This window comes from Argiope bruennichi, chromosome 10 (genome assembly GCF_947563725.1).
Source record: "Argiope bruennichi chromosome 10, qqArgBrue1.1, whole genome shotgun sequence".
NCBI lineage: Eukaryota > Metazoa > Arthropoda > Arachnida > Araneae > Araneidae > Argiope > Argiope bruennichi.
Genome location: NC_079160.1, coordinates 125800345 through 125811748, shown reverse-complemented (window position 1 = coordinate 125811748; position 11404 = coordinate 125800345).

Here is an 11404-nt window from a genome sequence, read left to right as displayed (position 1 = left end):
CATTGACGACAAATTCAAAATGAATGCCTTTTAGCCATCAATGATGAACGCAATCTCACATGTGGGAGCATTATTAAAAGAATGCAACCTCGTGTAGATGCGGAATATATTCATACTGAACAAGCTCTTAAGCACTTCTATTAGTGTACTATCTGATCATTTTTTAAAAATAAAATGAAAATTAATAATTGCATTAATATTTTCTGATTTTATTACTTGAATAAACTTACGTTACTTGCATATTATCCCTGAAAACTACAACCAAAGTTTCGCTTAAATACTGGTAAGAAGTATGGACAAATGATGCATATGCGTTCGCTTTTTAATATCTCGGCAAACTTTACAGATAGTAACATGAAAATTTGTTTCCTTGTCCGTGAATTGAGGAAAAAATGTTTTACTTATTGACACTTTTCCTACGGGAAAGAACTGTAATTTTTTTTTTTTTTTTTTTTTTTTTGTAGAAGAAATATTTTAAGTTATTTGAGTAACTTATTTCATGAAACTTCGCAGCTGAAAGTGTATAACTGCTATATCTAAGGAAATACATGCTTGTTTCACTTTTTTGAGACTGACTGTATGCAGTAAAACGGACAAATGTTATTTTAAAATTAAAGTAGAGCTTTCTTTAACTTGTAATAAGTTATTGTCCAATGAAAAAATTGATTACTAAAGAAATAAAAATTTCTATATTAAAATTTACAAAACATTCTTTTACAAACAAAGTAAATCTTTTTCAATTTAACACTAAATTCCACTTTCTTTTGTTTCCCATACTTCTTCGTTTCCTAATTCTTGTAAGCTCCTATGTCCAACTGCGACTTAGGGTAAAGTTTTTTCATTTCCTACTCATATAAAGTGAAATAGAAGTGTTATTTTTATTTTTTACTCGCATGGTTGATAAATTAGTTTAATATTAACTATCTTCATAAAATCTAAAGACTAATCATATTTGAATTAATATTTATATTTAAATCCACATAATTCCTTTAGATTATAACTTTCACTCTTAGCCCCCATCAAAAATCCTATGAGTGATTATTGGCATTTATTCGATTGTTAAGACGGTAAGAATTATCTTCATATTTCAATTATTGTCGAATAAAAAAAATATCTCAACAGTCACCTCTGTTGTTATTGCCATCAGTAATGTAACTGTTTAAAACTCAACAAATGCGAATAATGTAGCAGACGGAACAATGGGAGCATACACTGTTGCTTTCTGTTAAAATTCATTTACTGTTTTGCAGCCGATCGTTGAGTATTTTTTTCTTCTTCTGAGCAATGCTTAGTGCGTTTCTTGACTGTTTCACTGTGGCTACGGCCATCGGTGGACTCATCGTTTTTGGGACTATTTGGGAATTGATAAGATATTCCCTATTTCCCCGCTTACCATCTTCTGGGGATTTTGTTTCTGATCCTGATTTGGATTCAATTGCGATAGAACCATCTCAACCACCTGAACCACGAGTTGCCGTGGTGCGCTCGTATGCCGTGTTTCGATTTTGCCAGGCATTGGACATTCCAGCTGAACTAGCTCTGAACTCAAGTCCAGAAAGCTGATGCTCCGGTAGTGAAATCCTACACGGTTTATAAAATATGCTGGGGTTTAAACTTGCCGGCCCGATTGGCTCCCATCGGTGTCCCAGTGGTGGAGTCATATGAAATCTATCTGTTTTGCTTGGCTCTGGATTTGCCGGTGGAATACCGACAGCGAATATAGACAGTTTAACATCAAAACTGTCGGCAGTGTCCGAATATTGTTCATGACTGATCCAAAGATTATCTGCGGCCAAAGATTCAGAGATTGTTGTCTGCTCCGGATACTCAGAAACTGTCATGTGCTTCTGGAAGCTGCTTAATTTTATTTTCTACAACAAAAACTGTGGTCGACTGTTATATAAAATTATGAAATAAGCATGTTGTCAACATCTCGATGCTGTTATTAAAAAAAAAAATTGTTTGCTGCAGCGATGAAGGGAGGGTTGGTGGGTGGGGAACGAGAGTAGCCCACCTCCACGTGGTGTTCCCCGGGCAACGGTGCAGTTCACTGGAACTGCAAAGGCTAAGGGGCTACTCAAGCATGAAATATAAATAGAGATCTTTTATATCGTCTGGTAAATTTTGATAGATATAATTTTTTTTTCATTATCTTGAATTGGCATGAAACCAAAAATGAATGCTTAAGCATTCGTTTCTGCATTTTTAACATGTTAATGTTTATGGGTTGGCATACTTTTTATACTTTACATCATGCAACATGCATCATTAAAAATTATTCAAAACTCAGTAGTGGTGGAATATTTCACCTCAAGCTACCAAATTCAGAAAAAGTTACTATTAGGGGTAAGGCTTACATATACCATATTATAGGAATATTAATAAGGAAACATAGGTCTTTGTTGTTAATCTAACATTTTTACTGAATCTGTTGTGGGAATAAGTATTTTCGACGTCTTTTTTTTTTTTTTTTTTTTTTTACCGACTGTAATTAAATTTTGTCACAAAACTACAATCGTATCCACGAGATCACTATACCGAATTTCATTTTAGTTCATTGCATTCATGAATTATTGCGTTCACGTGCGTACAAAAATACATAGAGGTAGACGGCCAATCCTTTGACAGATTTGGTTCTAACTCTGATTAGAAGCCACATTTTAGATGCTATATATGTGTACCAAATTTTATACATATAGTTCTTTATGCATTTTAGTTGTTACCGAGCTCGTTTGCATTCGGGACAGCTGGAATAGCACATTTCCTCTGAAGGGATTATGCTCAAAATTTTATAAAAATCTACAATTGTCGAGTCAAGTCCATATACTAAATTTCATCCGTCTTTCTCAGATCTTTTCTATCATTTTCTGAGACAGTCAGAAGTAAGACAGGCAGATATAATTTCAGAAATGCATTTTTCCGTTGAGATGGGTCAAAATCTCGAGTTCGAATTTCTTGAAGATTACCATAAGAACTTTCTCTATGCATATTCCGTATACAAGAAAGTAAAAATACTATTAATGCATGCAATCTATCTTCTGGTGAATTAAGAAGTTTGCGTTCTTATTCAGACCCTCGGTCTTCTGAGTCATAATTAGTCAAATGGATTTGGGGCAAAACATTTTTAATAAAAAGAAAGGTCCACTCTATTGCGACTTAAAATGAATGAGGGATTTAAATTTGAATATTGCTATCTTATGAAAACGGGAGATCTGAGACAGACCGTATAAAAGAAAAATACGCCAAGCAGCCCCCGGAGTTTCCTCAAGACTGATTGACCTAAAATACTGATATATTCAAAACTTCATAAATTGGTTAGATTTTACTGCAAAGAATTGAAATAATTTTTTTTTCAGATTTTATTATTTAAATAATGGAATGTCAAAAACGTTTCACTGAATAATTTGTTGTTGTCAAAGATTTGTATAAAATTTGGAATTCTAAATTTTTTCAGAAGTGTTCTATTGACTGAAACGAAATAAAATATTAATATTTATGTTTAAAACCTTTCGAAATGAAACCTAAAAATTAATTTTATGATGAATCACAGAACTTTCCATCGAATTACTTTTAATTAATTATTAGAAAAAAATACTCTGAATTGCGCGTAAGATTTCAGGATTGAACGATTCTATTGTCTTTGCTGCTACTGTTTTTAAAATACTTCCTCTGGTTCCAGTGACTTTTTTTTTTTTTTTGTATCGAAATTGAATCACTTCCATTTCAAATTAAAGTTCAAATTTTAAGGGCGATGACAAACATTTTGAGATATGCATAATACAATTAGCCGAAAGCTTTTACAATAATATATTGTATGGTCATAAAAATTGGAAGTCTATAGATTTAGAACAAGCGGCATATTTTATTGAAACGTTTAGCGAACCTAAATCTGAGAGAACCGGCTGGTCGTCACAGGCGACTAGTTATAAATAAAATCAATAACATGAATTGTTGTGATTTCAAGTTTTCTTTCTTTTAACCTGCGTACTGTAGTTTATTACTGAAATATCACTCTCCTTATTATCCAGCAATAACCACTGAAATGGTTAGCATCTTCCATGCCATCTCTCAAACTGGTGGTGCCCGAGTGTAGTCTTTCAGCTTGCGGCTCTAAAATTCTTTAGAAAAAAAATTGTAGTTAAGATAAATAGTGAGAAATATACGCGGTTCGACACAGTGGAAAAATGTCAGATCTCGTCCACCAAATGATTGTAAATGAAGGTCGCAATGACTTGGTGGGAAGATCTAGGCTACTGAGCCTAGACCTTCCCACCAAGATCTTTTATTCTATCGAAAAAATCACCCTGTAGGCAAGTCTGGTGCACATTAAACCTTCGGGATCAACGCCCTTTCGATGGTGAGGTGTGGAAGTTTGCAGAGGGTTTATCAGCTCAAATGTTCTCCTCATAATCTGGAAACAATTCCAAATGATGAAATCCGTCCCAAAATATTACTAGACTTGCTTCAAAATGAGACATCACCTTCATTTTGTAAATGGGCATCCAAAATTCCCGAAGACTCTTAATTCTCTCAAGCATAGTAGTTTATTTTCAGAACCATTAGAATTAAAGTATTTATTTCTTTGTGACTTAGTTTCTAAACCACTTAATGATGAAAGCATGTGTTTATGCTTTACAAGTACACCCACTGATTGATTGGCTGCTTTATTTGTTTGATTTATCGGTTGGTTGATACAACCTTACATAATTCTATAGCCCTTGGCGGATCCAGAGGAAATTTAGAACACACGTTCCTTAGCACCTAGAAAGATTAACTGAGCTACTAAAAAAATCTATGCCCTCCAAGGTAAAAAAAATGAGCATTTAAATATTTTAGGATTTTTTTATCGCCTGAACAAATCATCGCGAAAACTTTATTTTTATATTATCTTAAAAATAAAAAATAATGACTTTATAGGCATATCATTTTCATCATCATACAATTTTTTTTTCTGATTTTCAACCAATTTTTCAGAGTTAATCTAAACACAACTTTATTTATCTATTCAATTTTTTTCTTGAACAATCAAAAAAATATATGACTTGCAGATATAAGTGTTTTCTTTTTTCTTTTTTTTTTACAAACATATGGAATATATAGCCCCAAGCAGAGCCAAGGGTACTGTGACTTGTGATATATAAATTAATTTGAAAAACTGTACTATATATTTTTTTTCTTAAATAAGTATGAAATTAATATGTGTGCACATATTTTTATTTTAAATTTACACTTTCATTGCTTTTTTTATTATTGTTCAAACTCAGTTTCATTTATTAAAAATTATAATTTTTAATAAATAAAAATAAGAATTTCAGAAAATACCATTATTTATAAGTCCATTTAAAAATAATTTAAAAAGTAGTTATAATTTATTCACTGCTGCATCAAATCAAAAAAAAAACAAATTATTTTTATTTAATAACAGTTGAGTCATTCAAAATAACTTTTGAAAAATGGAAAATGTTAATTATGCAAACAGTCGTCATTATGGAATGTAGTGTGGCCGCGACAGCCCGGTGATAGGGTCTCGACTTCGAAAGCGGAGTGCTCTAGGTTTGAAACCTGATTCCATCAAGGAATCACCGTGGGATACTAAATCCGTCGGGGCCAAATATCCCGAGGCCATTTGGAGGAGGAATGCCTGCTCATATGTCGTTTTCGTCATCTGACTGCCGTTCAAAATGACGGGGTCCGTGCCAAAATAGTTCTAGGGTTGCTGTAAAAACGGGACATTTAAGTACGTAAACTAAATGAGTCGGGATATCGATAGCCGATAGTATTTCAGGTCTTCTCAACGTCTACCAAAGCATACATAGCAATTTTCATATGGCCTCACAAAAAAGGATAAAATAAATTTTGTTTAGTTATTAGTTTGAAGGTACTTTATGAATATATTTTCTTACTGAAATGGATATTTTTTACATTTAATTAGGAAAAAATGTGCCTCTTATCTCAAGTAAATACAGTTGCGGTACGAATATTAACTGTCGGCACATTTAGAACTATGATTATTTATTTATTTATTTTTTTAAAAAATCACACGAATTACAGCTGGCACATCTTTTTGAAATCAATATACATCGTAAAGGCAAGGTTTCCCTGAAAAATTTCGTTTCAGAAAAAAGACACGAAGATTTTTATCCTTTAGCTCCAGCGCGAATAATCATAACTTTAAATGGATTACACAACAAGAAATCCATACCTAAATAACAATTGTGTACGCTTCTTTAAATAATTAAATTTCACATAGTGTCCATTCCCGGGGAGATGGCTATGTATTTATCGTCATTTATAATTTGCAAACGATTTTGAAAATGTGATCCTTAAAGGTCAGCAGGTTTTATATTATAATCAGTGATTAGTTTCTAAGGCAGTCAATTCATTTCTTACCACTGAATGACTGAATGCAATATATATGCAAAGATTTCATCGCGGAGTATTTTTTTTTTTTTTTTTTTTGTATTTTTACTACAATATAAATAGACATTCTAATGCCATTCTTATTTGACAGTTGCATTCAGCCGCTAAAGGTAAGCTTAATCGAACTTTAAATCAATCCTCTTTCTGTGTAATGATATGCATGCTTTATAATCTTGACGCAAGTAATAATAATAATAATAATAATAATGACTTTTTGATGAGCAATGGAGGGGAAACGATACGAATGTCGCACATGTAGCAAGGCATTTCCTCTGCCGGGAATGTTAAGGAGGCATCGGATGTCTCACGCGAAAAGCGGCGGTCCAACGACCTGCGACCTCACGGATTTGGTCATAAATCTGACATCCAACCCACTAGGGGACCACACTTCCCCGTCGCCCGCGGTACGCCTGTAGTACGCCTGTAGTTTCCCGCAAAATGTCGGTAGATGGATAAACATCAAAGAACCGGAAAATTTGTTTGGGCTATGGGGGGGAAGTGAGTTAAAGAAACTGAGGGTTTTGAGCGGTCGAAAGGGGAACGCGTGCCGTCTGAAGATTTCTCTGGTCGTGGGTCCGCTGCCACAGGCGGGGGTGGCACCACGAAGGAAGGGGGACAGTTTTATGACCACATCTGTGAAGATCATCCGGTCGTTGGACCGCGGCTAAAGAGAGGCCGCACGTCTGCGATGTTTGTAGGAAAGACTTCACCCTTCGGCACCATCTAATGGCGCATCTTTTGACGCACACGAAGGAAAAGCTCTTCGTTTGTGAGATTTGTAGTAAAGCATTTGCACTAAGGAGTGACTGGAAGAAGCATCTGCTTTGTCACACACAGGAAAAGCCGCACTGCTGTGAATTCTGCAGTAGAGCATTTTCCCAAAGGGCCAGTCTGAAGAAGCATTTACTGATTCACACGAAGGAGAAGCCGCACGCCTGCGATTTATGTAGTAAGGCCTTTTCCCAAAGGAGTGATCTGGAGAAGCATCTCCTTACTCACGGGATGGAAAAGCCACACTCTTGTTATTTCTGCATTAAAGCATTTTCTAACCGAAGTAACTTAAGGAGACATCTGCTTATACACTCCGAGGAAAAGCCACACGCTTGTGACACGTGTAGTAAAGCCTTTTCGGATCGTAGTAATTTAAAGAAGCATTTGCTAATCCACAAAAGGGAAAAATCGCTTCTTCAAAGTGGACGCATTTCTCGGCAAAAATTGAGCTGAGCGTACATCTGCAGCATCTGTACGCAAGCATTTTCTGCAAAAAGAGAATTTCAATGACTGATATGATTTTGCAATGTCGGATAAATATACTTATTTGAATTAATATTTTTTTTTTTTTTTTTTTTTTTTTAAGAAATGACATTTTCCTAAACTTTTAAGTTCATTTTATCATTTTCTTTTTACATTATTGTGGCAATGATAGCAACCTTAAAACTTCCGAATTTCTTATGTATATTCAATATTCTAAAAGAAATGAGTACTTTATACATCGCATCTATATAGTAAAAAGATGACTGTAAGAAACTATTTCTATCAATAAAATGTGATTTCCATTATTGTATATTTCATTTAGATTCTTTCCTCAAGTGTGTGCTGCTCTTTCTTCTGAATTCTAAAATAAAACTTTTAGTGGATTCAATTTAGTTTAATGATATCGGGCCTCATTTTGAAGCAAAACGAAAGTTATTTGCTGAAAGAATTCTTAATTTGGAGCCGCAGTCAGAAGACGAAGACGACTCAAGAGTTCACATCTTCCTCTCCAAATTTCGGCGCAACATTTCAGAAAGAATGTATGTGTAATATATAAACAGATCTAAAAAAAATTCTCCCTCTTCAAACTCGCTTGCAGCGCCTGAGGTAATGAAAAACGGAAGCTTCTCAATTCAGGCTAAGTTTTTATATGAGCTAGACCTCTATACAGATGCTTTCTACTAAGCAGCAAACTAAATCCTCCTTAAAAAAAAAAAAAATAAGGGTTAATGTTTAAATTTACATTCTATTAAGCGACGGTATTGTCTTAATAATCTGACCTGACCCTTAATAATTTAATGTTTTGATACAACTTTGTTGAATTTTCAATAAAATGTTTTTTTAAAAAACGAATGCAGTCTACTACAATTTTAGTTACGTGCAATTTCCTTAATATTTTTTTGTTTCTTTCATTTGAAAGCAGAAAACAACGAAGCATCGGTGGCAATCGCGATCTGAAAAGCAAATAATATTTTATACTGAATTAATACTTGTTCAATTTTGAAACTTTTCCCTTTCAAAAATGATACTTCTTCCCTTGGTGCGACTTGCTCTTTCAAAAAAAAAAAAAAAAAAAAAAAAAAAAAAAAACTTTTTTTTTTGCAGTTTACATTTTTTTTTTACTTATTTTGCTGATTTGCAAGTACATAGAAAATTAAATATGCATTAGAATTCGCGGTTCATGTTATCTCAATCAATAATTTGTTCTACGCTTAATTCGAAGACAAAGAGGAGAAGTTTGTTTTCACGAATAAATATACTGAGATGGACCTTGAACAGAAGTAAATCATTCATTTTTACAATTAAAATTAAATTACAATTCAGAATTTAGCCGAAATGAGTTGCATTCAAATGTATATGCTATTTGTTTACTTATTTTCTTGCATTATGCATTTTCCATCAAATTTCATGCAACAAAATCTATAATTAGATTATAAGAATTTAAATAAAAGTTTTAGTCTTTATTTGGGGTCAGGGACGCGGTGGTTTGGTGGTAAGGTCTCGGAACCGGGGGACTTCAGGTTCGAGACCCGATTCCACCAATGAACTCTCGTGAAACGGATCTGGTGCACGCTAAATCCATCGGGACCCTACATCCACTCTCTGGTGTGACGCAGAAGTTTGAAGACGGGTTGCCATCTCAGGTGTCTCCTCGTCATTTGACCATGATTCAAAATAACGTGGTCCGTCCCGAAATAGCACTAGTGTTGCTTTAAAAGGGCACACTAATATATCAAAACTAAACCCATTTCTGTAACGGGTTCGAAAGAAATTTGCCACACATATTCCTTAACACCTGGAAGGGTTAACTGTGCTCTCCTGTTATTAAAGAGTTTCTACGAAATCTTTGAGGAGTTAAAATGGGGATAAAACTTTTCATCATTTTTAAACCATAACTATGGAGCATACCGCCGCACAAAAATTACTTTTACGCCAACCTTAAATTCAAAAAATTGTTTCGGTGACAGAAACAATCTTAAATTTTTCTAAATCTTAAATTTAAAAGCAATCTAAAAATTATTCTTAAATTTTTCTAAAATTTTTATTCTATATTCACAGTTAATTTAAACACAATTTATAGCCTTCTCTTTTTGTTGTTGTTGAAATATTGACACGTTCACTTCCGCGGCTCAAGCCTGATATTCGGACCACCCATCTAACTGGATGACATCTCCTTTAATTATAATGCAGAAGAAGTCATTTCATTAGTAGATGGTTCTACCCAATGAGAAAAGTAGGCGTGACCCACAGGCGAGATGCTTAGCAGTGAAAATGTTAAACAATTTAATCTACCCCTTGCATGCATTTGCCAATGTTTAAGTTGCTCTCTTCAGACAATTTCACATTTGCTTTTATTATTTAGCGTAAACATCTTTTAGTATGTAAGGGCAGATTTTAATTTTAAATACAATTTTTTTTTATGCATTTTCCTTCGCTATTTGACTTACTTTATCATATTTTAGCACTTTTAAATGTTCGTATATAATACAGCCATTTTCACCAGTTTTTTGCTTGAGTAAAGATTTTTTTCACTTGAAAATTTTGCCAGTTTTTATAGTACTGTTACTATATTATTACGATTATATACATATACTATATATACGCACACACATACAAGTTGATTATAAAAATAAAATTCACAGGAGAGGAATAAAATTTTAGTTCAAGGTATTTTGAGGTATGAGTTCAAGAATCATATGAGGAACAACAGTTAAGCTCTAATAGTTACGGTTACCATGACAAAATTTCAAGTTGTTCAAATGGAAAGACCGACATTTTTTTTTTTTTTTTTTTTTTTGGAATGTGTTCTCCAGATCAAAAAATAATAAATAACGTTGGAATGGAATCTTTTGCATGAAAATCATCAGTGTTAGACTGACTAAGAAGAAAAGAGCAAACAGCTTTGGTGTGCCCCGTTGCCATGGCGCGTTGCCTTTACGGATAAGGTCGTAAATCTGCCATCTGACAATTTGTCGGTAAACTGGACAAACATCAAAGCACCCGAGGAAACCGCAAGAGAGGGAAAACGGGGGAACGCTTGCCCCGCCTGAAGATTCGAGGCTAAAAGCCATGTTCCAACGACCCGTGAGTCTGCAGACAGGACACACTTTTCCCCCTTGACCCCTCTTGCAGTTTTCCAGGGTTCTTTGATGTATGCCGGTAAACTGGACAGACATCAAATAAACGGGAAAGAGGGGAAAGTGTGCCATATCTGCTGACTCACGGGTCGTTGGAACATGGCTTTATTGTAGGACCACTCTTGCCTGTGGCCTTCGGTCGAGAGTTTCCCGCAAACTGTCGATAAAATGAATAGACATCAAAGAGCAGCGGAAAACCACAAATGAGGATAAAGAAGACAAAATGTGCCGGACTCAAGATGCGTATAGGCCATGGCAACGGGGCTTAACGGGAACGTAAAGTTCAACTGATTCCTTTCGGCATGGCACGTGTTTTGGTTCTAGGTACCATCTGCAGACATGCAAAGAGTCATCATGGTTGAAGTAGATCAAGTAGAAAACTTGTAAACACAATAAAATGTTTTTTTTTCTGTTGTTTCTCTGTTGTTATTCGGAATCAAATTTTATTTTTCAACAAGACAACGATCCGAAACATACCACCAAAATTGTGAAGCTTTGGTTATTAAACAACTGTAAAAAGCAACTGCATACTCCACCCCAGTCCCCAGAACTCAATGTAATTAAAAATTTGTGCTAGGAATTGGAAAACAAGA